This window comes from Neofelis nebulosa, chromosome 16 (genome assembly GCF_028018385.1).
Source record: "Neofelis nebulosa isolate mNeoNeb1 chromosome 16, mNeoNeb1.pri, whole genome shotgun sequence".
NCBI lineage: Eukaryota > Metazoa > Chordata > Mammalia > Carnivora > Felidae > Neofelis > Neofelis nebulosa.
In genome coordinates this window covers 11,629,517-11,657,248 of record NC_080797.1, presented here as the reverse complement: position 1 = coordinate 11,657,248, position 27,732 = coordinate 11,629,517, and the positions used below count along the sequence as shown (strand labels likewise).

The window sequence follows — 27,732 nt, the reverse complement described above, 5'->3', positions numbered from 1 at the left end:
TCTGGCAACAAGTTATGGCTGTAGTCAGAGGGCAACAGGCGTTCGGGAAGGAACGCTGACGCTCCCCCCTTCCTTCCCCAGAGCCCCTGGAGCCTCCTAGAACTGCATGCTTGGATGGCAGTGACCCCTCTCGGTTCAAGACCCTGTGTTTTGGAGTCCAACCGACCTGGGTTCAAGTCCTAGCTCCCTCACTTCCCGGCTGTGTAACCTTGGGCTAATTCCTTGTCCTCTCTGTACTCCGTGTACCTATCTCTACGTTGAGGATAGTGACGACACCCGTGTTGACTTGAGGGTTGAAAGAGGAGACCCTTGTGTGAGTGGCCTCAGCATAGTGCCTGGTGCCCAGCAAGCACGTGGAAGGTGTTGTTTTTACCGTTGCCCGGGGCAGTGGGGGTGGCAGGCTCCTCGCTGGTGTCTTAGGTCCCTGGCGCACGTGGTCCAGCTACCGGCTTCGGCCTCTGGAGTCACACAGCACCGGTCTACTCACCAGCCCGCGTCCTTGGCTCTCTCTGAGCACCTACTGTGCGCCAGGCACCGGGGCCACTGTGAGGGGACCAGAAGCTGCAGCTCGCCGGGAGGCAGACAGCTGCCGGTCCTGACAGGCAAGTGACCGATGCGACAGTGGATGGTAGCCGGGGGGCTGGGAGGGAAGCCAGGAAGGTGTCGTATGGAAGGTCGCAGCGAGAGTTGAGAGGAGATGATCTTGAGCTGAGGTAAGAAGGCCTACTCACGTTTTGCCAGGCGGACAAGGAGGGGGAGGCTCGCCCCAGGATTGTGCCCGGTGTGTTCAAAGCTGGGGGGCATGAAAAGAGCTGGTAGGTGCAAGTAGCTCCTGGGGGTACAGTGCTGCTGAGGCTTGAGGTTTGGGGGGCCAGGAAGGTGGGTGGAGGTCACCCCTGAATGCCAGGCCAAGGAGGCAGGGACATTGTCCCATGGTGACGGGGGGCCGGGAGGGTTATGAGCAGAGGGCAGGGCCAGGAGAAAGACTGTGGAGTCTGAGGGGGAAGGAAGGGAGGCCAGGAGAGGTAGAGCGGGCTCAGGACGTGGGCCAGCAGGTGCAGGGTGAAGGGAGGGAGGACCTCCGGTGCTCCAGGGCCTGCAGGCTGAACCTGAACATGAGGATGTCTTGGGACCCAGAAGTAGCCCCAGGCTTCACTCCCAGCCCCAGGCCCTGCGCCTGGGTCAGGACTGGGAGTGCTGGCATCCACCACCGTCCCTTCAGCAAGCATGTGCCTGCTGTGTGGTCTGACAAGATGGACAGGACCCTGCCTCATGGAGCTCACCATCCTTGACAGACAAAAAGTGAGTCAACACATACACGAGGGAAGTGATCTCAGAGAGTGAGAAGAGCTGTAGGGGTGGAGGGCTGCCTAGGCCAGCAGTCAGGGAGGGCTTCCAGGAAGAGGTGGCTTTTGAGCAGAGAAGATTTAGGGGCCCAGGCAGAGGGAAGGATGTGCACAAGGGCCCCGGGGGGGGGGGGGGTCAGAGCCTCATGTGCAGGAGGAGCCGGTGGGAGCCAGTGGCTAGAGAATATGTGGGGCAAAAGATTTAGAGATGAAGCTGAAGAGGGGTGGCTTCAGAACAGTGCCGGCTGAGCCAAGGGGTTCAGTCTGACCTGAAGGGAAGGTCTACACCCCTGGCAGCCAGGGAGCCCCCCACCAAGGCAGGAAAGCTAACCCACTATATTAATTAGCTTTCCTGTGTGACTTTGAACAAGTCACCCGCCCTCTCTGAGTTTCCGGGCTCTCCTGTGGCAGCGCAGAGGAAGACAGGTGCTTGCTCAGAGCCCTCCCAGCTGTGACTGGGTGGGCGTTTGGGACTTGGGAGGAGCAGGTAGAGACAGCTTAGTGGAATCAAGGGAATCGGGACACAGCGGGTCCAGGAAGCTTTTGATTCCATGGCCGATCGGCTCCCTGGTGCACCCCCAGATTCTTGCCCACACAGCTCCCATTCAGCCCTCTCCTGTCACCAGGCTGGAGCAAGCTACAGCCGAGGTTCCCCCAGGACTATGCAGTGATTGGCCACTCTGAAACCCTGCTGCTCTGGGAGGTTCCCTGGCAGCCTTTGTAGCTGGGAACCGGGGCCAGTGCTGAGCTGGGATCATTTATCACGTGGCCTCAAAGGGAGGCCTTTCTGGAAAAAATGTTCTTCCCCTGGGGTTCCAATCTGTATCACCTAAAATAGGTTAATCGGCAGCACCGTTTCCCCCAAGGGGCCCCAGATCCTTCCTTGTACCCCACAACGCTCCCCAGCCGGCAGGAGGCCCTCGGGTGGGGGTGGCGTCCCGTAGAAACGTGAGAAGGGAGGGGAGGTGTAAGACAAGCCGTGTGGAGCTGCAGGAGTTGGCAGAGAGCTTGGACACTGTGGGGAGGGGGGGCCTCGAGATCCACCAGGCACCTGGCTTTGTGATGACTCACGCAGGAGCTTCACTGGAGGTCCCTCCTGAGGAGCGGGGGGCCAGGCCTGTGTGTCTTTACTTCCCTCCTTGCTTGTTCTCGTGGGAAATAATGACTGCCCACCGACAGCAGCAAAAGAGGGTGATTTGGCTGGGGTCGTGGGATCCAGAAGGGGAGCAGCCACAAGTGGCAGTCTGCCTGGGAGGCAGGGCAGGGGTGGGATGCTGGGGAGTGCCAGTGGCACAGGATGTGAAAAAACAGGGTGCATTCGTACAGCCGATGTCCCCGCGTGCTCAAAGCCAGAACGTTTCCATTTCACAAAGCTGGGGAGGCTGTCAGGGCACAGGCCACAGAGACCCTGAATGCCTGGTGTACTAGTCAGGATGGGCTAGTTACGCCACATAACAAACATCCCCAAAAGATGAGCACCCTAAGACACGGTTTATTCCTCGTCGGTGCTGTGTCTGTGGCCAGACAGGAGGGACTGCTCACTGCTGTCACTCGGGGATCCGAGGGGACAGAGCAGCAGCCTTCTGGAATGCTTGCGTGTCACAGAGGGAAAGAGACAGAGGCAGGTGGGCTTGTGGAGCTCTCCCCTAAAGTAGCACTGCCACTGTCGCTTGAATTCCATTGACCAAAGCGGGCTACGCCCACCCTGACTTCTTGAGGGGAGGGGACGCACACGCTACCTGTGGCCGAGAAGACAGGGACATATCTGGTGGTGGGTTGACGTTGACCACCTAGGCCAGGGTGGGTTCTGTACTCCGTCCCAAGCCAAGTGAGGAGCCTCAGGAGGCACTGAGTCAAGGAAGCTGAAGTCTCCTTTGTTTTCATTTTGCACTTTTCCTTGACTTGCATACAGAGAAGGGCACAAATGAACAGCTGATGAATTGCTACCAATTGAACATACTTGTATGTAACCAGCACTCACATCGACAGAAAGAGCAGCACCACCCCCGAAGCAGGCATTGCCTGCCCAGGACCCATTTTTCAGCTTGCAAATTTCATCCGTATGCAACCTCATTGGTCCGATTTCTTTTTTTTTTTTTTCTTTTTTAACGTTTATTTGCTTTTGAGAGAGAGAGAGCGCGCGCACACGTTTGCATGAGCCGGGGAGGGGCAGAGAGAGAGGGAGACAGGATCCGAAGCAGGCTCTGTGCCATCAGCACAGAGCCCAGTGCTGGGCTTGAACTCATGAACCGTGAGATCATGACCTGAGCCGAAGTCTGACGCTTAACTGACTGAGCCGCCCAGGCGCCCCTCGTTGGCCCGATTTCTTTTACCCAACAAGCCATTCTGCCCGTGTTGAGTACGGTACCTGCTTTCTTCCACTGCTGTGTAGTATTCCATTGTGTGCATATACCAGTTTGTTTATCCCTTCTTTGATGAGCATTTGGGTAGTTTACAGTTTGAGGAGCTTATGAGTAAACCTGCCATGAACATTCTAGAGCATGTGGTTTGGTGCCCCAGCATAGCATTCCCACTGGCTATGTGCCTGGGAGTGGAATTATCATGGCCTCGTGGTATGTAAGAAGTCTCCTGGGCACTGTGGAGACACCGAGGCAGTGACCCAGGCCAGGAGCAGGGAGAGGGACAAAGGAATGGGCCAGGCCCTCAGCTCCCTCAACCCCAGAATCCGGAAACATCGCCGGCAGTCCCTCTTCCACAGAACTGGGGCATCTGTGTTGTGAACAGAAGATGAAAATCACATATAGTCAGCGCCCCCTAAAATCACATTAAAAAAGGCCCGCACCCGGGGCTGTGCACTCAGCCCCAAACCTTAGCCTGTAGGCCTTACTGTGAGTCATGTGGTGACATAGCACGTTCTGGTACGCAGGCAAGAATAATCGTGTCATATTTGAATGCATGGAACTCACATCTGCCAGGCGCATGTGCGGGGAGCACCCTCGTTCCCAAGTCGTCCGGTTGTGCCTCCTCGCCCACCTGACATGCAGGAAGACTGAGGCCATCCAGTGAGTCAGCAGAGGGGACTTGCGGGGCAGCCCGACTGGTCGAGCCCCCGCCCCCCACTCCTCCCTGCTCCTGGCTGCACAGGGTCAAGGGTCCGGGGTCATTTGCTCAGAGGGTGGTGAGACTTGCTGTTACCTCTTGGGGCGGCATTTCTTAATAGAGGAGCCCAGAGAGGGTAGTTCTTCGCCCAACGTGAAGCCAAGAGAACAGTGGGGTTTTAGGCTTTGGCCATTGGGAGACAGGACTGTTGGGGAGCCTTACCTGCAGCTCGCCCCCGGCCTCTCTGCCTGGCCGGCCCTCATTCACAAGGGCTGAGCACAGGAGGCCATGGGCCCTGCAGCCGGAGTCCCCAAGCCGGGGCCTCAGTGCTGGGCAGACTTGGCCTGTAGGCCTGGTCTGCGATGCTGGACAGGTGACCTGCTCGGTGGGGCCGTCTCACACGTGAACTTACACGGGTGCACGTGAGGCCACTGTGTGCGGCCAGCCCGCATCCTGCCAACACCCTTTTATTTGTCTGAGGCCAGAGCAAGGCTCTGCTGAGATCCTTAGACCCATGTGGTTGGATGCATGGCCCCTCCCCCAGGCCCTTCCGGGTTGGTGGGTTTTCGTTTTGTTTTTGTTTTAGTAAAGATATGGCGTGGTTATTCTTTTGGCTGACCTCCCCTGGCCCCATGTCTGGGTGACCCAGGCATGAGGTGGTCCCTGAGACCCCCCCCCCAACTCCTGGAGAAGTGGGCCAGGCGCTGAAGGTGGGGGCCAGGGGGCACCCGGGGAAGCAGAGGGGGGGTCACTGGCCAGTCGTGAGAAGAAATGCATCTTTGTCACAGACACATGTGGGGCTCTTAATGTAAATTGTTTCAGTGCCCAACAGGAAGAAGAAAAATGAGGCTTTGCTGTAAGCCGCCGCCTCTCGGCCTGGCGCGATGTCACTCAGGCGCGTCTGTGGCCCGCTTTTATTAAGGAGCTGTCTCAGCTCTTCTCAGGCCAGAGACCCAGGGGGCTCTCCGGGCAGGAGGTGGCTCGGAGCTGTCGGCGGAAGGCCCAGCGTCAGCGTGGGGGGCGCTGGGGGCCCCAACTCCAAAGGGCACAGGAGACTGTTGATGGATTCTCTGAGCACTGCACTAGGCCTGGGAGCTGGGGACATAGAAGGACATGGCCACCTGCTCTGGGCGGAGTGGGTGCGAGGGCAGGTGTTCCAGGAAAGGGACTGCAAAGGTGCGGAGACAGGAGTGTCCGAGGAGTGAGCCGTGGTCTCTGAACACTGGCCGTGGCCAGAGAACGCTGGGGGCACTGGGATGAGGCCAGAAAGAGGTAGCAAGGGCCAACTGTGGGGGAAGGGCAGGAGTCTGGTCTTGTGGATCTCGGGGATCTGATTGGCTGTGATGCAGGGGGCAGGGGGTGGGGGAGGCGGGAGGCTCTGGTCTGAGGGAGGCCTCTGGGATAGAAGGACAGAGGGAAGTGGGGACCAGTGGTGGGCAGAGTGGCTGTCCAGGCAAGATGACAGAACACATTGGGACACACTTCATAACCAGCCAGGGTGACACCGAGACTCCCAGCTCCCGGAAGCCCACACCATCCAGAGCGTTCAGACTTCCCTGGAGAACCAGGCAGAAACAACCCAGGAATAATCCCAGGCCCCCAGATTCTGAGGAACCTTCTGAACCCTCCTCAATGAAGGGAAGAGGGACCCAGACCAGCACGGCCCGAAACTAGTCTGCTGTGCTCTAGTTCTTGGGGGGTATGTAAATCCCTGCCCGGTATCTATGGTAACTCTCTATTAACCACAACTTGCTTCCACAGACTCCTGTTCCCTGTTCATTCTAAAAAACTCAGAGCTGTTGGTCTTTTGAAAACAAATCTTATCTCACAGGAGAAAATACAGAAAATACCAAAGAGGGAAAAGAAGAAAATAGAAGTCCTCTCTAGGCCCCTCTGATGAGAAGACACTGGCGTTAAGCATTGTTGTGCATTTCCAGCCAGTTTGTTAAACAAAATCAGGATCATGAGCGCTTGCCCGAGGGGCAGAAAAGGGTCTTTGGAAACAGGGCTGCTGGGGACTAGGATTGGGGGAGCTGCTGTGCCCTGTGACCTTGTAAGAGCTGGTCGCCCTCCGCGGAGCCTGTTTCTGGGTCTCTACGAGGAGAGGAGAGGTAGAGCCCACATCAGGAGTGTAGATGTTTTGACTGCCGCAGTGGTCTGTCTGCTCCAGGCTCGCCCCCCCGGGAGAGCCTGGTGATGTTTGTTGCAGGGTGGGCACGGGGTGGCGCCCCTGCCTGGCCTGTGGTTGAGGTTGGGAGGCAGCCCCTGGAGTCCAGGCAGCCGGGGCTCACTCCTGCTTCCAGCACTTTCCCACTGTGCGATCTTGGGCAATTATGTTGCCCTTCCAAATCTCCATCTCACAAGCTGTAGAAGTGGGTGGTTGTGATAGTTTGCTGACTCCATATTGTGCAAAGCACTGAGCACATAGTAAGTGCTCAGCAAATGGGAACTATCATCAATACTACGGTTCATGTTATCTGTGACTTCTCAGGTGTGACTTGGGGCTTAAGTCACAATCTTCCCGCAGTGTTCCGTAGAACGCTTGGGGCCTAGGGAACGTGGCCAGGGTGTGGCAGCTGGTACAGTGACCTTCTCCCAGCCAGGGCCGGCTTCGTGACCCCGTGACCTGTGCAGCCACACAGGGCCTGCGCTCAGAAATGCCCTGTGCTTGGTCTGGTTCTTTGCCGTCGCTGTCTTAAGACTCATACTTTTTTTTTTTTTAAACGTTTATTTTATTTTTAGGAGAGAGAGAGAGAGAGGGAGAGTACAAGCGGGGAAGGGGCAGAGAGAGGAAGACAGAATCTGAAGCAGGCTCCAGGCTCCGAGCTGTCAGCACAGAGCCCGATGCGGGGCTCGAACTCACGTATTGAGAGATCATGATCTGAGCTGAAGTTGGCCGCATAACCGACTGAGCCACCCAGGCACCCCGAGGTTCATACTTTTTGAGCAGGGAGGTTCCTGCATTTTTATTCCGGAAGGGGCCCTCCTCATCGCAGAGCTCGCCCCGGACTTTACAGGATTCCTCACAGCAGTCCATGGGCTTGCCTGGGTCCCCAGGTGGAGTCTGTGCTCAGAGCTATTCTCAAGGTAGAAGCCTGGCCAGGCAGGCCCCCCCCCCCCAACCCCCGATCAGAGAGAACACTCCCCTGTGAGGTCTGGTGCCGTGCCCCAGGGCACACGTGGAGGCAGGCGCCGAGGAGGGCTCCAACTGTCACGCCAGGGGCTGCTGGTGCCGTGCTTGAAACCTGCCAAGGGCAGGAAGCCGTCTGGGTGGAATGCCAGCCGGGGCGGGCAGGGCAGAGCAGAGCAAGGGGCCTGCCGAGCTGCGGCCAGACAGACTGGGGAGACGCAAAACGACTCAGGTTGGAATCGATTGAAAGCGAGCCAAGCACTCGGGCTGCTGAGCCCACGTGAAGAGGAGAGGGCGGCACACCCACCCAGCACTGAAATGTTCGGGTGATCCGTTCCCCTCCCTCCGATCTCGGGGAGGCGGGCCTGATGCGCGCCCCCCTCCCCGCCCTCCAGCACCCAAACATGCGGGGAGAGAGGAAAGGAGCGGGCAGCAGGCCACGTGGTGTCCGGGAGGCCAGGGCAGCATCACAGGACAGGTGGGACTTGGGTCACCTGCATGTGCAGGGAAGGGGCATCCAGGACCCCGGTGGCCGGGCTGGGGGGGCGGGGCCTCTGGCTGGTGAAGGCAGCTCAGCAGAAGGGAACAGAGGAAGCGGAGGAAAGACAGAGAAGGAATACGTCTTGTGTCTTCCCAAGGTGCACTTGCCTCCCCACGAAGGAGCCAGGGTACCCGAGGGGGTACCTGCTGTCTCCCTGCTGGGTCACCCCCCGAGGGGTGCTGGCCCCAGAGAGAGAGTGACAGGGGGTGTACCCAGAAAGGAGAGGGAGTCAAGGAGAGGCTCCGCCTTTAAGCATCTCATGTCGGCCTTTGTGGGGTGACTGACACAGGAAGCCAGGTGCCCGGTCCAAGGAGACGAGGCACCCCATAAGACATAGGAGTTCTATGAGGGGATTATGTGGGCAGATTATGTGGGATGAAGAAAGGGAAGAACTTCCATCTAGGGAGGAAGTCACGGAAGGCCCTCAGGGGCCTCTGCTGCCTCGCATATGGACCTGCAGAGGTGCGGAAGGGTAGCCCAGGAGGTGTGAACCTGCCTGGTGATGGGACAGCTGAGGCCTGATCCCCACCGCAGAGCAGGGCAGCTGAAGCCGGCTCTCCCCAGGGTGCTGGGGCTGGAGAGGTCTGAGCACCATACTGAGAATAGGAACTTGAGTAGGTGAACGTACTGAGGAGTCACTGAAGGTGTTATCACAAGGGAGTGCCCTGAGCCAAGCCTGTGAGACTCCATACAGGGCTGAGGCTGGGAACCTGGAAACCCAGCATGGAGCTAGGTCATGGAGTTTCCGGCAGGAGGTGATCAGGCCAGATTCTAGGCTGTGGCGATGAGGGTGGGAAGGAGGGGTCTGACGAGGACTTTGAGGCCTCCTCAGAGACAGGCCACAGAAGGACATGGGGCAGAAGGCAAGGTCTTTGGACGGGAGGGGGCCTAGGATGTCTAGGATGTATTGGATTCAGGGGTCTGGAGCTGCAGGGGTGGTTGGGGTGCGAGGAGGTGGGGGAGCTTTGCCCTCAGGAGGCGGCCAGGGCTCTGGGAGGAGAAGAGGTCAGCCAGAAAGAGAGGCCAAACGATGGGACTGAGGACCAGCGCCATTGGGGAGGTGGGCGTGGCCCAGGGCCCTCCTGGACCCTGGTGTGGACAGGAGGGACGAGCTGTAATGGGAGGGACGGGGGAGTGGTGTCAGGAGGGCCTGGCGACCGGAAGTCTGCATCCACAGGGCCGTCCTGAGTGAGTCCTCTGGCCGAGGTCCTTGTCCACCTGCTGGGGGAGGACGGCCTGTCTCCCAAAGGGCGGTGGGGCTGCCAGGCCTCAAGGACAAAGGCAGGCGGGGGCAGGGGAAGGAGCTTGTGGCTGGGAGCTTAATGGCCCCGAAAAAAAACCATAAAACTGGAGAATTATGGGAGACATAAACAGAGCTGTCAGGGATTAGCCTGGGGAAGAGATGCCAGCGGCTGAGCCGGGATCCTTGCGTGTGCATAAAAGAGACAGAAGTTATAAAAGGAGAGAGATTAAGAAGATGCTGCCTCCACGCTTGGGCTCCCTGGCCGATTCCTTTCTCACGCCCTGGCGGAGGCCCCAGCCGCATGTTGACCCCAGGGGCCCCGGCCTGCGTGGCCTGGCCGGGGCAGGGTCCGGGCCCGCCGGAGTCAGCATTGCAGGGACCGTTGGGGGGGGGGGGGGGGGGGCTCGGCCCAGGCGGGCGGAGGGGCGGGGGGGCCGGGGAGCCAGGCCCAAGGACGGAGGCGGCACCAGCTCTGACAATTTATGGGCGCTCGCACACCCAGCCGTCTTCATTTTCGCCGTTCTGCTGATGTCATTAGCCAAGCACTAATGGGCTTAAATTTCACCTTAAACCATCCCCACTGTCCTCAGCAGATGACAAACGCCCTGCTCTCTCCAGCTCTGCAAAGCTGCCGGGCGGGCTCTGGCAGCCACCTGCCCCTCCTTCCTCACACGCCCTTCTGGCCTCCCAAGGAGAGGCTCCCTGGGACCCCCCCCCCCCCCCCCCGGCCTGGGGACACCTACAGGTCAGGGGAATTCCCAGGGGTCTCTGGGAGCCGCAAGGGGCGGGGGGCTGGGCGCAAAAAGGGGAACTTCGGAGGATGTGGGATGACACGACCTGGGGAGGCAGGAGCCCGGGGTCCATTAGGGCTGCTCCCCTCTGAGTGAACCGGCCCGGGTATCATGAAAGGCTGCAGAGGGGACTTCTAGGACCCCGGGAATTACCTGCCATGTTCTCGTAAGCCTTAGGGAAATCGCATTTTGTTCAAGCTAACAAAAATAGCCATGGCTTTACTTGGGGCTGGAATCCCATTCCATCAGCCCACGCGCCCACCCGCACCCATCCCCCATCCTCCACTCATTCGTTCCACAAACATGCAGTCCACGAACCCCTGGCTTGCTCACGTCCATCAAAGGCCCCAGTTAGCAGTTGGATCCCCACGAGAGAGAACAGTGGGTGAACTCGAAACTCAGTTTGTTTGAGAGACATCATCTTCCCAGCCGCGGGTCTGAGGGTGGGAGGGGTAGGGACAAAGGACCTCAGGGGACGGGGTATGTGTGTCCTGTGGACCTGATGGCCCGTCTGGTCTTTGAGGGGCATGTGTGCCTGAAAAGGAGGGACAGGAATAAAGAGAGTGCCTAGGGGGCGTCTGGGGGGCTCAGTCCGTTGAGCGTCCAACCTCGGCTCAGGTCGTGATCTCACGGTCCGTGAGTTCAAGCCCCGCGTCAGGCTCTGTGCTGACAGCTCAGAGCCTGGAGCCTGCTTCGGATTCTATGTTTCCCTCTCTCTCTGCCCCTCCCCTGCTCGTGCTCTGTCTCTCAAAAATAAATAAATGTGGAAAAAAATAATAAATAATAAATAAAAGTAAAGAGAGTGCCTGGGCAGAAGCACAAGGTCAGGTGGCTTGGGGGTTTCCCTGCTGATGTTTGCACATGTCCATGCTTGTTTCGCAGTGAGGGGCAGATGCCCAAGGAGCTGGCTGGGACTTACCTGCCAGTAAAGCTGGCCTGTGGGGGGCCAGGCCCCTGGGTACCCCTTTCCCATGGGAATCATGCTCCCTCCCAAGTCCCCAGCACCAGCCTTTCATCACTGTGTCCCACCACGCCCAGACAGCCTGATGCCACACTGTCCCTGCAGTGCGATGGGGGGGAAGAGGCTGGTGCCGGTCCATGGGTAGGACAGGAGGCTGGAGATGTGGACCTGGAGGGGTCCGCTCTGAGCCGCTGTGCCGCCTGGCCTCCTTGCCCTCGCTGGGATCCAGACTCGAGATCTGCCACCTAAGGGTGTTCGCCCTGACGGGCGCTGACACACTGGCAGCCATGGGCCAGACTCGGGTCAGCGATACGTCCAGGAGAGGCTTTGGTGGGGCGGGTCTGAAGGGAGCAGGAGGGTAAGGATCACCTCACAGTTGGGAGAATGGGCTCTGGACAAACCCGGAGGGTTGTCCCCTCTTCTGTTTGGAACTGGCCGTTGAGTCCCAAAGTGCTCTGTTCCTGACATTTCTAGAATCTCACCCTTCCTGTCTGGCCTGGCACCCCTCATTGCTCCCTGGGAAACTGTCCTAGCTTCCTGGCCCCCTCTCCCCACATTCACCAATCTGCTCTCCACCACTGCCACACCGGGAGCTTACAACACACGTGTCCCGTAGTGTCACTCACTCCCTTGCTTGCCCTCTATGGCTCCCCATTGTCGACGCACAATATCCAAGATCTTCATGTGGCTCACAAGGCCTATACCACGTGGGCCCTGCCTGCTTCTCACCTCCTGCCCCTCACTCACGTTCAACTTGCAAGCCATGGTCAGTCACATTTTTATTACCTTCGCCCTCCCTCTCTCATCTTCCAGAGGCCTTTCTTCAACCCCTCACTGATCTCAGGTCTCAGGCGAGGGCTTTCCTTTGGGAAGTCTTTTCTGATCCACTGGTCCCACTCAGGTATGATTTGGGGGACTTCCCTGTGTTTCGGCATTACTGGCTTTCTCTAAGAGGCTCTAAAGCCCACGCCTGTCTCAGTACCTAGCACGTCTGTGCTATACAGGAGGCACTCAGTAACTACTTCTTCGATGGATGGATGGATGGATGGATGGATGGATGGATGGATGGACGGATGGACGGATGGATGGATGTGAGGGTGGGTGAGTGAGGGGGTGGATGGATAGGTGGATGAATACACGGAGGGGGTGTGAGGGTAAAGAAGGGACTGTGTGGTCTGTAACAGGAGCCCATAGGTACCCGGAAGTGGTTCTGAGCCATGGAGCAAATCCCTGCCTTTCAGCGGGCCTCAATTTCCCCATCTGTAAAATGGTCCACCCAGAACCTGTGGCTAGTAAGGAGGGTCACGGTGAGGTGAAGTGAAGGCATAAGCCCAGAAGCAGCAGATCGGATGTCCCAAGGACAGTGCATGGGACAGAGCAAAATTTCTGGGAATCCCTGCAGTGTCCAAAAGTCTCCCTTGTTCAGGGGGGGGGTCTCTGATGCCCACTGTTTTTGCTTGTGCCCAGGATCCTTGTCCTGAGTAGTGGACTTGGAGCCAGACGAGCCGAGTTTAAGTCTAAGTGTTGCTGCTCACCAAGAAGTTCCCTTTGCCTCCAGACCTTAATTGTGCTGTCTGCGAAATGGGCATGCTTATACATTGCTTACACAGTTACTCTTGGAATTAAAATGCTGTGGCAGGGAAGATTGCACCTCTGTCGATGCCCTGCGTATGGAGGGCACCCGGGAAATAGGGGACTCAAAATCCCAGTGCCGAGAGAGCAACTTCTGCCCCAGGGCCTGCCATGAAAATCAGAGCCAACTACAACACAGTGCTCCCTCCGGGGGCTCCGGGAATGGAGTTTGAAGCTTTCAGATCCTAGGCCTGACTTCATCGCGTGAATTATAACAATAATGTCAGACTTCCCATTACTGACCTACTATACTGCTTCTGACTCCTCACGAGCTATGTGACTTCGACCAAGTGACCTAACCTCTCTGAGCTTCTGTTGCCTCACCTGTCAGAGGAGTTAAAATACGCACGCTGCTTCTTAAAACAGGGCCCTGCACACGTAAGCACTGCGTGAAAATTAGTTGCGAGGGTGATGACGACAGAGCATGTCCATTTTCCTGTTGGGTCTTTGCTTAACGCTGTGGGGGGGGGGGGGGTACTTGTCCCAATCCGCATTTGACAGGGGAAGAAACAGAGGCCCAGAGAGGTGGGGTGACTCACCTGGGGTCACACAGAAAGTCAGTGCAGGGCCTTGGGTACTGGATGTTCTTTCCAAAGACTCACGAGGCTCTGGTCTGGAAAAAGCCAGCCTTAGAGCCGGGTGGAACACAGGAGGCTTTCTGAGCCCTCTCTCCACGGGCCTGGGGCTGTAGAGGCCTCCGGCCAAGTCTGTTCCACCCGACGTGCCAGCTAGGGAACACAGACGGCCAGCCCCGCTCTGGCCACACTGCCTGCCTGTGCCAGGACAGTGTGCCTGCCCACCCGGGCAGAGACCAGCTGCTCCTGGGGCCGGGTGCGTGGGGGAGTGCTGAGCTAGGTTCTTGTCACTCCAAGGAGCTCCCCACCGCCCCCCCTCCCCCAGCCCCACCTCCAAAGCCAGCTAGGACCAGTCAGGGATTTTCCTGAACTTTCCCTCCGTTAGAAAAAATTATATAAATATTTACCCTTTAGAAATAACAGCTCACTTGTTGGGCCCTCCTCTGCGAGGCATGGCTTGGATGACTGTCCACTTTCTCATTTAATTCTCACCCACCCTCTGAGGTACTTACTCATACTGCTGTTTCACAGATGAGGAAACTGAGGCACGGGCGCTGGAGTTGCCTGCTGAGGCCCCACAGCTCAGCGGTGTGTCTAAGCCAGGATTCAGCCCCCGATCCTGGACTGCCTCCCGATCAGGCCACGCCCTTGGGGCCCATGAGCGCCCAGAATGGCCCCTACTTTTAAGTTTTTTTTTAAATTTTTTTTTCAACGTTTTTTATTTATTTTTGGGACAGACAGAGACAGAGCATGAACGGGGGAGGGGCAGAGAGAGAGGGAGACACAGAATTGGAAACGGGCTCCAGGCTCCAAGCCATCAGCCCAGAGCCTGACGCGGGGCTCGAACTCACGGACCGCGAGATCGTGACCTGGCTGAAGTCGGACGCTTAACCGACTGCGCCACCCAGGCGCCCCCAAAATTTTTTTTTTAAATACACCGTCCCCTTTTATGCGACAAAGCACCTCTGCACACTTTCTGCCCTGTGCCTTTCTCCCCAGCTTGGAGGCTGCACCCCCTGAATACATGGGGCCCTTCCTCACTCCCTAGACTCCACTCTGGAATTCCCCAAATGTATTTCTTTCATCCCCCTCACACGGACATTTTAGGGGATCTCCAGTCTTTTCACTGCTGCAAAGGACATCACAGTCCTAGCCCCGTGCGGAGGAATCTGGGCCTGGCTGGGAGCCGGACTGCAGGGTGGAGGGTGCATGCACTTTTTATTTGGGTCTGTCTTGCCCCCAAACTCTCCAGAGAGATTGTACTGGCTTCTCCCCACATCCCCAGGTGGATGCAGTATGCCATGCTCACCCCTGCTCCGTGCCTAGAAAATCTAACTGGGTATTCCCCATAAGGAAATCCTCAAAGGCCCCCATGTACGGTTGGGGGTCAGGCTGGGGAGAATCTGAGTCCAGTCACTGCGGGCCCTGCACCCCTTCACAGCGGTGTGACCTCGGGCAGTGGGGTTTCAGCTCTCTGGGTTGCAGTGTCTTCAACCCATAAAACAAGGGTGATAACAGTACCCCCCCCCCCCCCCATGGAGCTGTCCTGTGGGTGAGGTTTGTACATGCAAAGTGCTTATTAGGACAGTGCCCGGCGCAAAAGGCTTCCAGCAAGAAGTGGCTGCTGTTTGTGGTTAGTCCGGGTGACCTTTGGTCCCCCAGGACTGCAACCCCTCGGGTCCACCCCTGGGGTCAGTGCTTGGGTTGAGATCTGTTGTACCTTTGGAAGGGGTCTGGGAAGGGAAGAGGGTGTGGGGAGCCATCAATGGCAGCCGTGGGATCAGTCTATCCCAGCTTCCCGCTCTGCCAATGGGGGGGCACTGAGGCCCGGGAAGCCAGGAATCGCAGTGTGAAGCTGCCTTTTAGCGGCGTGTTGTGGCCAGGAAGCGGTGCCAAATGCAGGGTCCCGGGGGCTCACATCACTGCAGGGACTCAGCTGTGAGGTGCAGAACTCAGAGACACAGAGCCAGAGCCTTGTACTGGGTCCTCAAGAGGACAGGACAGGACCCGTAGCCCTTGGCTGAGCCTCGCCTCCAGGACTCAGCGGGACCCGAAGTGTTGGAGAGCCGAGATCTCACTCTGCCTGGAGAGGCCCATGACTGTTTGATTGCCGAATCCTGGGCCCCACCCCCAGCCCGCCACAGCAGAATCTGCCTCTTCCTAAGATGTGCACAGTAGTGTATGAGAAACACCAAGATTCCATCCAGGAAGACAACCCTCCTGCCATGGGGGGACAGGGCACAGTCTGTGGACAGGACTTAACGCCCAGTCCCTGAGCGTTAAGCTTCCCTGGCTCTGGGGGTACATCATCCCCCATAAGGTCCTACCTACCAGAAGACCTGCTCTGTCTCAGACACACACAGTTCCCTGGAAGACGAGTACAACACTTGGCCCTTGCCCCCCAGAGACAATGGCAGAGGCTCTGGAAGTTACCACCCGACCCTGGGGTTCTGCCACGTATAAAACCCAGCAGATCCTTCCCTCTCACGTCAACCCTGTGAGTGTGGTGTAAGTAAGAATAGGTTTCAGGTTTCATGAAGCCCAGAGAGGTTAAGTGAATTGCCCAGGGACACCCAGCAGGTCGAGTGCAGAACTGAGATCTGAACCCAGAGCTGTGTGGCATCAGGGCACAGGCATTTACAATCAGGGTGGGATTGGGGGAAGATGAGCCTCCCTGCACCCCAAAGCCACACAGCTAGCCACCTGTGAGCCCTCACAGCTGGCTGGCCTGGCCCCTTGTGAATCTGACATGTCTCAGGAGCAGGAGAGGCCTGCCATCACCAGCCCCACAGAACATGCCAGGAAGCATTCTCCTGCAGCCTTCCAGAACAAGACAGCGCTGGGGTCAGGCTGAGTTAGCTCTGTAGGGCTGGAAGAGGCTCTCTCCCCCAGATGCTGAGTGACTGGAAGCCAGCAGGGAGGGAGTTCTGGCAGGGCCTGCTGCCGCTGGAGGTGAGGCCCGAGGGGGCTGGGCCTGAGGCTGGGCAGAGGGAACACGGGGTGCAGAAAACCGGCGCACAGGACAGCGACAGAAAGTATTCTGTTCCACCTTGGGAGAAAAGTAGTGCTGTTCAAAACGGCCAGACACTGGACTCTGACGCTTGCCCTCCCTTCATTTTGACCCTTAAGCACCTCCACATTTCACGTCTGTGTGGAAGAGAGGGAAATCAGGCAGGATGAGGCGGCAGCTGAAAACCAAAGGCAAATATTTTCCGTCCTGAGGCAAGCGGTCCCAGGCCTCCTCTGGACCAGCCTCTGGGGCAGTGGCTGGTGGTTCACTTTCCCCAAAGGTCAATGCTTGTGGTCACCGGGCTACGTGTCCCGGGGGGCTGGCCAGGCTCCTCCCCCACCCAGAGATTTCTGGGGGCATCACCCTGTCCATCCAACCTTTGTCCAGAAACGGAAGCTTCCTTCCTGGAAAGGGGCGGGGGCAGCCAGGGCACTGGTGGACAAGGCGGTCCCATGGTCCCAGATGTTCATCGGTAAGGGGTCCCCCGACTCGGCACCCAGTCCTGAGCCAGAGACGCCTTTCATGCCAAAATGGGAGCTGTTAGTCTGTTGTTGGGGGCAGGAGGATATAACCACACAGAGCCACTAGGCCCTAAATGAATTTGTAATTTATTCATCACAACGGCCGTACGCATTTGAAGAGCGCAAATGGTACATGGCTATGTGAGATTTATATTCGGGCTACAGATGAATAAATGAGGCCTGTGTGGACTCACACAATAACTCTGCAGCCCCAGGAGCCAACCCCCCACCTGGGAACCCTCAGTAGGGGGCCTGGCGCCTTGGGTAACTGGATCTGCCAGAGGAACTGGGTGGAGGGAGTTGGTGGTGGGCACTGTGACTTCTCTCTCCAGTTTCCCCCACACCGACCCCTTGCCCTTTTTTTATCTCCCAAGGAAACGAGTTTTCTGAAATTGCCGAAGGAGCAAACCAGGACCTCATTATCTTGCGCCCTCAAGCCCCTGGGCACCTCCCTGATGCCCAGCTGCCGGGAAGCAGAACAAACAAGCTTGAGGCCCTACCCACGGGCCCAGGCAGGGGGACTGAGAAAGGTCCCCAGAATGGCCCCTTCCCCCCTCTGGAGCTCAGTTTCCACGGCTGTGAAATGAGAGGTGACGTCACCTCCTAGAAGGGCAATTTGAGGGTTAGAAGTAAAATGTATCAAGGCACCTTGGCCATAGGAGGGGGCCAGACAGCATGCCGTCTGATGCCGCTGCTGTTAACACCCCAGCTGACAGTCTGAGGTTACTGAGAACTTTCTAGATGTGAGGGTGGCCCCGGGCTCAGTATCCAGGCTGGCTGGGGGGAGAAGCCCCTTAAGAAGCCCACTCTGCCCTGCCAGGTCCTGCTTGCGCTAAGGGACCCGCTCTCTCCTGCCGCCTCTCTCTCACCTCCAGTGCAGGCTGGGCCCCCCAGCTGCAGCTTCTGGCCCAAAGGTGTCATCGGATAAGCCCAGTGGCACCTGCTGTCCTCACATCTGTAGTCCACATGCATCTTCACACCCTCTGCCCGCCGCCGCGCCCCCCCCCCCCAGGCCTGCCAGGCTTACCATAATCCTGGCCAGAGGCTGCTCCCATGGGGTGGGGGCCGGACCCTCCCCCACCTTCCAGCTAAGCTGGGGAGAGAAATCCGGCTCAGATTCCCAAATACGCTGTGTTCTTTCCTGCCACTAAGCCAGGCAGCTCCTTGCCGCTGGAACGCCCTTTTCCCTCCTTCTCAGCCCACCACTTCCTCCACAGTTTTCCCCTGTATTTTGCAGCGGCTGTCTTTTACCCCACCTCATTCAGGAGGGGGTCCTTAGGGGGCCCTGTGCCTGTGGGTCTCCAGGATTGGGCGTGAGCAGAGTCTGGAAAATGTCAAGTGCCTGATCCAGTCAAAGCCTGGAGGGGGGTTCTGAGCTCAGCCAGCTCTTCTACTGCCCCCTCCCTTGGGGGTAAGGACAGGCTGGGGTTTGGGTGGGTGGCCTTTTGGAGAGCAAGGTAATGGGAATGGACGTGAACTTCCTGCTGCCTCATTCCCCAGAGGAAGGGGGGGTGGGGGTAGGGGTCTGGGCTGCTGGGCGCGACGGGGAAGGGAGTGGGAGGGAGGGACGAAAGGGGGCCTTACGGAGGCCAAAGCCCGAGAGGAGGGAGACAGGCTGGGGAAAGAGGCCCCCCGGTGCGCCTTGGGCACGGGCACGGGCGGGGTCCGCCTTGAAGTTGGTGTGCAAACCCGCTGCTGTTTAAATGGTGTGTTTGTTTGGAGTGGCTCAGGGAGGAGGCTGAGATGGGGGGAGGCGGCACCCCACTTGGCGCCGCCGCTGCCGGAGGGTCGGTGTGTTAGAAGCTCCAGCTTTGTCGATGACTGAAGGGTGGGCGTTGAGGAGTGAAGGGCGAAAAGCGAAGGGGGGCTCGGCGCCCCGGCCTGGCCGCCCCCTGTTTTGCGGAGGGAGCGCCGGAGCCGCCTCTCGCAGTCACGGCAAGCAGGGAGGGAGGCGAGGGGACGAGAGCGCCGGGCTCCCCGCCCCCACCCCACCCGGTTCCAATATTTCGCAGAAAGGCACGCGGCTCCTAATCGGTCCTTTCCAGGCTGAGATTTAGCCGCGCGATGCCCGCGCAGGGGCGGGGGCCGCGGGCCGGGGGAGGCGCTCAGAGGCCGGAGCCGCCGAGCGAGGTGAGGAGCCCGCGTCCTCGGCTGGTGGAGCGGGCGGGCGGGCGCGCAAACCCGAGAGGCAGATATAGAAAGGGGGGCAGGTTAAAAATAACCCTCTCCGGCTGGGAAGCTCGCGCGCGCTCTCTCGCCTCGTTCGGTGCCAGAGGACTCCAGGGGAGGTGGCGTTGGGGAGGGCAGCGCGGGATTCCCCCTCCTCCGCGGGGCGGGGTGCCCGCCTGCGCGCCGCGGCTGCACGTGTGCGGGGCCGCGCGCCCGGGCCCCCTGCACCCGGCCGGGGGGCGCCCCTTCCCCAGGCCCGGGCGCAGCTGGCGGTGGCCCCCGCCCGCAGCCTGCGCGGCTGGAGGGAAGCGCTCCATTATTCATTATTTACGAGCGTTAATAGGTTTGAGGCACCGGGGTGGGGGGGGGGGGACGAGGGCGCCGTGGGGACCGCGGCCTTAGGGGAAGAGGTGGGGAGGGAGGGGGCAGGGCGGAGGCGGGGCTGCGGCGCGGGCCGCTAGGAAGAGGTCTCCGCCTCGGCCCCGGCGTTCCGGGCGCACCTCCGCCCGCCGCCTTCTGGCAGCCGGGTGCGGGGGCTGCGCGGGGCGCCGGGAGGGAAGCGCGGCCCTTTGATTGTGCCTCTCGGCCTCTGTCCTCCGCGTCCTCGCCCTTTCCGAGGCGCGGGGAGGGGGCCGTGGGCCGTACGCCCCGCCCTGCGCGCCCCTCGCGGCCGCCGCCGCGTCCCCGACGCAGCCCGGGCCTCATTTATCATCATCTTTGGTCAAGTGGAGTGTGCAAGGAACAGCTGCTTCACTCGGCTGACTTCCGAGGGCGGATACAGCGGGAATCAGGGAGATGAATGATGGGGGCTGGAGGGGGGGGGGGGGGTGCAGAGCCCCCCGGGGTCCCAGCGCTGGCAGGAGGGAGGCGCGGAGCGTCCAGCGCCGCCTCCGCCTCGTGGCGAGTGCAGCGCCCCCTTCCTCTCGCGCCCGGTGCCTCCAATTACCGCGGATCGCGGACGGGGGGCGCCCCGGGAGGGGGGCCGGGCGCGGAGAGGCACCCCTCGCCGGCGGACGACTGGCGGGCGCGCTGCTGGCGGAGCCCGAGGTCGCCGTGACCTTGCTGGGGTCAGCGGGTTGGGCTGCGGAGGAGGCGGCGCGGCGTCTTTGGTGGCGCTTTCCGGATTGGCGCAGAGGCCGGGAAACCGGGCGGGGGCGAGCGGGGGTGTTGAGGGGGGAACACAAATAGAAGGTGAAATTTTACCTGCCCCTGAGGGAGTCCTGCGGATTTTCTCCCGGCAGCAGCAGGCGCTCTGCCTTTGTCTTACACGGCTGAAACATCTGTTGCAGAGGGGCGGCGAGGCCGCAAACAACCCCCACACACCCTGCGCGGCTCCCCCATCCCCAGCTCGGCCGTAGCCGAGCTCCCGGACTCTCGGCACCGCGTTAACCCTGCTCGCGCTGGGGCGCCCGCCCAGCAGCCCCCCCCCCCCCCCGCCGCGGTACGCGCCGCCTTGCGCGGCTCCCTGCCCCCCCAGCCTCAGAATGGGTTCTCGCGGGGGGTGCCCGGTGACCCACCCCCACTTGGAGTGGGTGCGTGCTATCCATCGGGGGTGGGGGGCGGATGCAGAAAGGGTTAATGGCCTAGTCGCAGACCCTAATTGTCAGACCTGGGCCCCGCTTCGTTTCAATTACCCTAAGTAGAGACTGAATGCGCAATTAACGAAGTCAGCTTGCCAACTGGAAAGCCGTCCCCGCTTTCACATTGAGCAGAATACTCCACCAGCTGACTTGGACTAAGCAATTTCCTCCTCTCTCCCTTTCTCTCCTCTCTCTCTCTCTCTCTCTCTCTCTCTCTCTCTCTCTGTCTCTCTCTCTCTCTCTCTCTCTCTCTCTCTCTCTCCCTCTCCCTCTCCCCCTCTCCCCTCCCCCCTCCCTCCCTCCCAACCCCCTCCCTTTTTTTCTCTCTCCTTAATAATAAAATTATACCAAGCAGTTTGCGGTGTGGCAGGCGGCCAGAAAAGCGTTTCTTTAAACGCCGCCGTCTCACAATTAGGCAGCAAGAGGATTTGACACGCCGTGGCGGCCTGACAGGCGGCTTCCTCCCCTGGGGGCTGGGGGGAGGGGGGGCGCCAATTCCCTGGCTCCCCCAGGTGGAACGGGGCTGGGAGGGGCTGGTTTGCTGAGCCTCCCCGACTGGGATGCTGACTGTGGGATGCTGCGGAGAGGGGGTGTCAAAGGCAGGGAAGGGAGAGGTGGTTCCCGCCCAGGCTGGGAAAGGCGGGGGAGGGGGGCGCATTCCCTGGCTCCTCTGGGGTGTCCAGCTGGAAGACCTTGACCCCCTCCTCTTTTTGGCTTCCAGCTTTGAGTTCGTTTTCTGGTTGACCAAGGGGCACAGAGCTGTAGAGGGATCTCAGCCCTGCTGGACCTCTTGGACAAGTCACTGGCCCTCTCTGGGCTTCTGTTAATCCTTCTGCAAAATGAGGGGGGAGTTTGACCTAGAACGTGCTCTGTGGAAAGTGGCTTCTGGTGGCTCACTGCTGCTAGCAGCTGGCCTTGTTGGCGGGAGGCAGAGGTAGGCAGCACCAGGTCAGAAACAAGCCAGAGACCCCTCTCCAGCTTGGACCCCAAAGGCACGTGGGAGAGTGTCCGCCACCCCCCCTCCCCCAGCAGCCATATCGGCAGCTAACAAATCGGAGTGACTTTGCAGGATTGCCAGGGATTGGAGCCATGAGAACAGAGGGCATTTGACCATTGGCTGTGGCAGCCAGGCCACCTGAGGGGGAGGAGGGGACATCATGGTAGTGGCCCCACTTGCTCAGTCCTGCCTCCGGCCTCATTCAGGCCGTTCCTTCCATCTGGTAGGCCCTCACCCTTTCTCACATAATGGCCCCTTCCTTCCAGTCTCCCCTGACAACCTCCACTCTCCACCGCGCAGCCTCCTGAGGGTCTGTTGGCCTCAGGAGGGCAGGGGCCCTGCTGCTTTTTCCTCTGGATCCTCAGCACCCAGCTCTCCCCCACCCCACTGTGAGCTGAGCCAAAAAGGACCTGACCCGAGAGGGGAGGGGCTGTGACCCAGGTCTGGAGTACAGAGCTTTTTGTCTTTCCTTCCTGGCTGGCTATTGTACGTGTCCTGGCTGGCCTTCAGGCCTGTCGTCATCAGGCTTCTCTTTGGGCAGCATCCTTTAGAGCTGTGGTGAGGATGGCTAATGCCCTCAACCCAGAGCCGAGCCCCTCACCCATCCCATGTGCCCGTCTGTCCAGGCAATGTTTAATTGGCACCCACTCGGGACAGTCTCCGCCATTAGGGCTTAGGACCAAACAGATGAAGAAGCCCCTGCCCTCATCAGGCTGCATTCTGGTGAGGGAGGCACACGTAACACAGCTCATTACACCATTAATTATGTAATTGCCACTGTGATAAGTGCCACCAGGGAACCCCGCAGGGACCCAGCAAGGGGGGGGGGGCGGGGCGGGGCGGGAAGCAAGGCCTCCTCATTTGGTGCCTGGGGTGGAATATGCCCTGAAGGTTGTTAGCACCCCTGGGGCCTCAGCTCCCCCAGGGCTCCTCCTTTCCAGGGCTCCCCAGCTCTACCCTGCGGCTCCACGACATCGCTGGTTCGTGCTGGTCTCAGGACTTCTCCCAGGGGCCAGGGAAGGTTCTGGGTGCTCCTCCTGTTCTCATTCCTTCACACTGAGCTCCTGCGCCTGCCATTGAGCACGTGCGAGGTGCCCAAATTCTCCCAACAAGGCCCTGGCTCTGCCCTAGCAAAGCTCTGTGTGCCTCAGTTACACAGCGTTTGACCCCTGGAAGCTTGTGATGGTGTCAGCCCACATGGCTTCTCCCGAACTCCGGGTGTTAAGACTTTAAAAAAAAAATTTTTTTTTTTTTAATGTTTATTTGTTTTTGAGACAGAGAGAGACAGGGTGTGAATGGGGGAGGGTCAGAGAGAGGGAGACACAGAATCTGAAACAGGCTCCAGGCTCCGAGCTGTCAGCACAGAGCCCGACGCGGGGCTCGAACTCACGGACCGCGAGATCGTGACCTGAGCCGAAGTCGGCCGCTCAACCGACTGAGCCACCCAGGCGCCCCAAGACTTTTTACTTGGTTGGTAGCATATATTAAAAGGCGAGACTTCCCTTTAAATGCATGTACATGTGAAGTACAACTCAGAAGCTCTGGAGTTCAGTGGGGCTCCCCCTCGCTTTGGGACCAGGACCCTTAGTTTGCCTCCGTCCCCACCTGCTCACTTCACTCACGGGCATCGCCTGCCAGGCCAGGCCCGAAGGAGATTGTTCTTTGTCGAATGAATGAGGGGTTGTGGCGATAAGCCTCCCGTGCCCCGCCCCCCCCACCCCCCCCACCCCCCCCCGGCGTTCGTTTTGCCATCGACTGCTTGTTCTGGATACTTTCTAGAGTTAATGTCACATTTACACGTTATTCGTTCAACACATATCTATCATCCTGGGATACGGGGATGTAGCTGCGAACAAAACCGCCCAAAATGCCTGCTCTCACGGAACCGTAGTTCTAAGAGGAGAGACCAGTCATAAAGCCCGCCAGCCACGTGGCGTACTAAAAGGAGGTGAGCCCTTGGTAGAAGCAGGAGAGGAGGAGCGCAAGGGGTGTCCTTCCAAGCACAGTGGTCAGAGAGGGGTACCGGCGAGGGCGACCTGAGCAAAGGCTTAGAGTCGAGGAGCAAGCTATGTAGATGTCAGAATGGTATTCCTAGCAGATGAAACAGCCAGTGCAAAGGCCCTGAGGGTCCGGGGAGGCGAAAAGGTTTGCCCAAAGCCACAGAGTCCACAGCGGCACAGGCCACTGGCTTGGGGCCTTGGTGCTTCCACTTCCGCAGGGAAGTGACGGTCCCTTGGGGCACATGGGACAAGCTGGGGTGAGAGGTTGGGCTCTCTCTCGCCACCTTTGCCTCCCCTCAAAGCCAGCAGACACCCAGATCCAATGTCCTATCCACACTGTACAGTTGCCTACGAGACCAGGGACTTCTGGGGGTTTGGTGGGGAGGCTAGCAGAGCAGACTGGGAGACCCCCTGTGGGTCCCTGAATGTGTGGGCCACCAGACGCCAGGCCTCTTAGCTGTTTGCATCTCAGCAGTCAATACCTCCCATTTTTCTGGTCCTCATTTTGACGATGGGGAGCGGTGGTGATTTTGTTTTTCTTGGATGGTGAATAAAATGATCTAAAAACAATTCCTGTCCACAAGAGACTGGTAAGTACGGAGCTGAGAATAGTTGAGCCCTCCCCACCCCAGGGGGGCTCTGGAGTACCAAGGGCACAGCTGCTGCTGAATCCCTTCTTGCTACCCCCACAGCTCCCAGTGGGGGAGGGCTGGCTGGCCATCTGCCCCTTCACCACACCTGGACCGTGCCCCCACCCCCACCCCCACCCCCGACGGTCCAGATCTGTGGGCCTGCTGGCCACCGCGTCCCAGAAACCACACCATGGGGCAGTGGGGTGTGGGTGCGGAGCGGGGCTCAGCTTTAGAAGTCAGGCACCCAAGTTGAGATCTGGCTTCTGCTGCCCAGTCGCTGGGCTGTGGGACTTCCGCGGTGGCTCCTCCTGGAAATGGTGTTGTGGCTTCCTAGCTGGGCCTGGAGCTTCCAGGAGTTAGTACACTCCATACACCCTGCCTGTGCCCCAGGGCCGGGTGGGGCGACCTCCTGGTGGGTTAGACCCTGAGGACGAGATATTCGAGTGCCTTAGGAGGGTCTCTGGGGCCTCCGCAGCTGGGTCCTTGGAATAGACCGCGTTGGTGGGCTTTGAGGGAAGGCTTTTCAAACGTCTGGAGTGTCCAGAAGCCTCTGCTCCCTATTCAGACCTCCTCCAAAGAGCCCTGAGATCCCCGCCTCACCGGGGGCTCCTAGTCTCAGCTACAGAGCCTGGCTGGGGACCTGCCTGATGTCTGGAGGGCATGGTGAGGCAGCCTTCCAGTTTCTTGTCCTTCTTGCCTAATATTCAGGACCTCCAGCCCCCAGCTCCTCCCACCCAAGGGCTGTAGAGGGGTATGGTGGATTGGGTTCTTCCGAGAGCACACATGGATGCCCACCATGAGAAGGGGTGCATGCCACGTGTGTTGGGGGGAAGCGCCCACATGAGGTGGTCTCGAGAGACCATCCTTTGAGGTGGGGCTGCCTTGTTCTCTGGGATTCTTTATGCCCCAGGATCGTTCCCCTGTGCCCCAGCTCTCCCAGCTGGCTCCAGTCCCTCCCTCCCAACGAGCCCCTGGGCCCGAGGACCCTGACCTGTCCCAGGGGCCTGCAGGGACTGGGCTGTTTGTCTTGTGTGCTCCTTGGGAGCTCGTCCCTTCCCCTGTTCAAGCCAGGCCCTTAGTATTCAAGATAGACCCCACAGGACAGCAGGAAACCTGGCTAGTGATTTATCATTTTAATCAAGGCTTCATATTTAGTATTCATTACCCACCGCAGATGGGGAGGCTTGAGGTGGTCCTACATTCTTCACTCCTCCCTGGACACCCCCCCGGCCCCATCCCCAGCCTCTTGACCCAGGTAACTTCCTCCTTCCTAGTTCCCAGGCCTTGAGTGGGTTGGGTTTTTACATTTTTCCCCTGCAGCTACAAATCAGGAAACCGGGTCATAAAACAACCTTGGATAAGTGGGTGGGATGGAACCAGTGGCCTCAGAGCCGCTGCTGGGAAACAGAAAGCTTCCTTCTCTCTCTCCTTTCCTTCCTCTCTCTTCCTCTCCCCACCCTTCCCTTCTCCCACCACCCCTCGCTCTCAGGAAAACCTCCAGCCACAGCCTCCCAGCTGGGTTCCATCAGGTCCCCTGTGGGGGCCGTGGCCGCTCTGGCCCACACTGTGCCCGTGTCCCTGACCAGGGGGACTGCCCTGGGGAACTGGAGGGGCTGTGGGCCCAGGGACAGCAGTTACCATGGTGATAGTGGGAGGCCAGTGAGCACCACTGCTCATGAGTGGACCTCCCTAAGGTGGGTCTGGCTCCCTGAATAAAAGGGGGGGGGGTCCTGGCCTAGTTTTCAGGGCCTCACATGCTGCAGAGGGGACCGCTGCCCTTCCCTGGCAGCACCTTCTTGCTGTCACACTCCGAGATGTCTTCCTCTAGGTGGGAGTTCTTGGTGTGGGGTCCAGGGGAGGGGACGTGCACCCTTGGTCTGGTCGCAGCTGCTGCTGCAGGCATCCCACAAAGGGAACTTTGCTGTGGGTGGGCTCGAAGGTAGGTCTCTTGCCCTCTGAACCTCACCCTTTTCTCTAGAAGGGCAGAATAGTCAAAGCATGCACTGAGCAAACCTGCACAGACTAAGCACCCAGGGCCAAAGGATGCCCCTGCGCCCTTGGACCTATAGTGCCTTTGGCAGGGAGCGGAGAGGCCTGGGCTCATCTCCCCCCACCCCTCCAGTTTCATGGCTGTGGCAATGGAGCGGGGAGGAGCAGTGAGGCCCATTGCTGTGCTAAAGGAAGTCCTGGGGCACTGGCTGCAAGGGCCGGGTCCTTGAACGAGCTTTGTGCTGTGTGTGGCCTCGAGAGCGTGCCTGTCCCTGACACGCTCAGTCCAGTGGCCGGGGAAACCAACTTCCAGGAGTTGTTATAAGGGACTTCTGTCATAAGCATTGCGGTCTGGTGCCTAGAGGACACTCAAGACTGACCTTCCCCTCGAGAACTTCAGAGATCAGGCCTTGACCAAGTGTCCACAAGAAGCAGGTGGGGGAGGCGAGGATGGGGAGGCTGGGCTGGCCCAGAGGGAGCCCCATGAGGATGTGTTAGGGGGGGTGCCCTCCCCCGACCCCCACCCCTTCTCCCTCCTGCTGAACCTACGGAGGCTGAACGCCCCAGGCTGCTCCCCCCATTGTCCCCTCTTGCCCTCCCCGGGTGGGTTCAGAGGTCACCATCTCTCTGCCAAAGGGGCCTCTCTCTGCCCCCCCTCCTGGTGCCGCCCACCCCTGCCTGCCGCCTGCCTCTCTCCCCCTCCTTGTCCTTTCCTAGTGCTCTTGAAAAGTAATCATAATCATAATAATTAATAACAACAGAGCCCGTGGCAGGCCTGAGGCAGCTCTTAAAGAGCCAGAGCCCCATTTTCTCCTGGCAGATCCAGCGGACCTTGTTGGCTCAGAGAGACCCGAGACCGGCATGGCATCGGCTTTGATGCCGTGCCTTTGTTCCCGCAGCCCTCCCTCTCCCCCTCCCGCCGTCTGGGGTTGGAGGGTGGTGTTGGGGTGAGCATTTTTGCCTGCGTTCTCCATCAGGCACTGGGCTTCTCGTATTTTAATTGAACTGTCTTTTCTTAGAGATAGATGCTTTCACCGCATCCAGCTGCTCGAGTATTGGGAAACCCGCCTTTAATACGGCTCGGCTAAATTAAAAGACGCAGCAGCTGGACTGATTAAAGGGGGGGGGGGGGACACTGGTCCTAGTACTCTCTCTTTTTAAGTAATGTTTCTGGTAATGCATTTTGGAGAATGTGAAGAAAAATAAAAAATAAAAAAATAAAAAAGCTGTAGAAATGTTAATGATATCCACAGGACACTCAGCAGGAAATGGGAGCGATCTGGGACTAATAAAAGCCGAAATGTAATTTGTGCAGATATACGAGGCACAGCCTCCAGAGTGGTCCTGGGTTTGCGCGTTTCGGGCTCATAAACACAGGCCGGGGAGGCAGAGCGCCGTAGGATGTCCTCGGGAGCGGGCCTTCCTCGCCACTGCCTGCCAGCCAGTGACACCCGAATAAAAGTGACGGCTGCTGCCAGCCGGTTGCGTGCCTGCTCGTTTCCTGTGCCCGAGCATGGGAGGGGGCCGCCCGCCCGGCAGCCTTCTCTGGAAGGTC

General features: G+C 59.1%; 1 protein-coding gene across 1 annotated transcript in view; it reads left to right on the top strand.

Moving 5' to 3' along the window:
* The window catches only part of RAI1 (retinoic acid induced 1), an 81,201-nt gene that overhangs the window by 34,983 nt on the left and 18,486 nt on the right, over window positions 1-27,732 (top strand). The window lies entirely within an intron of this gene.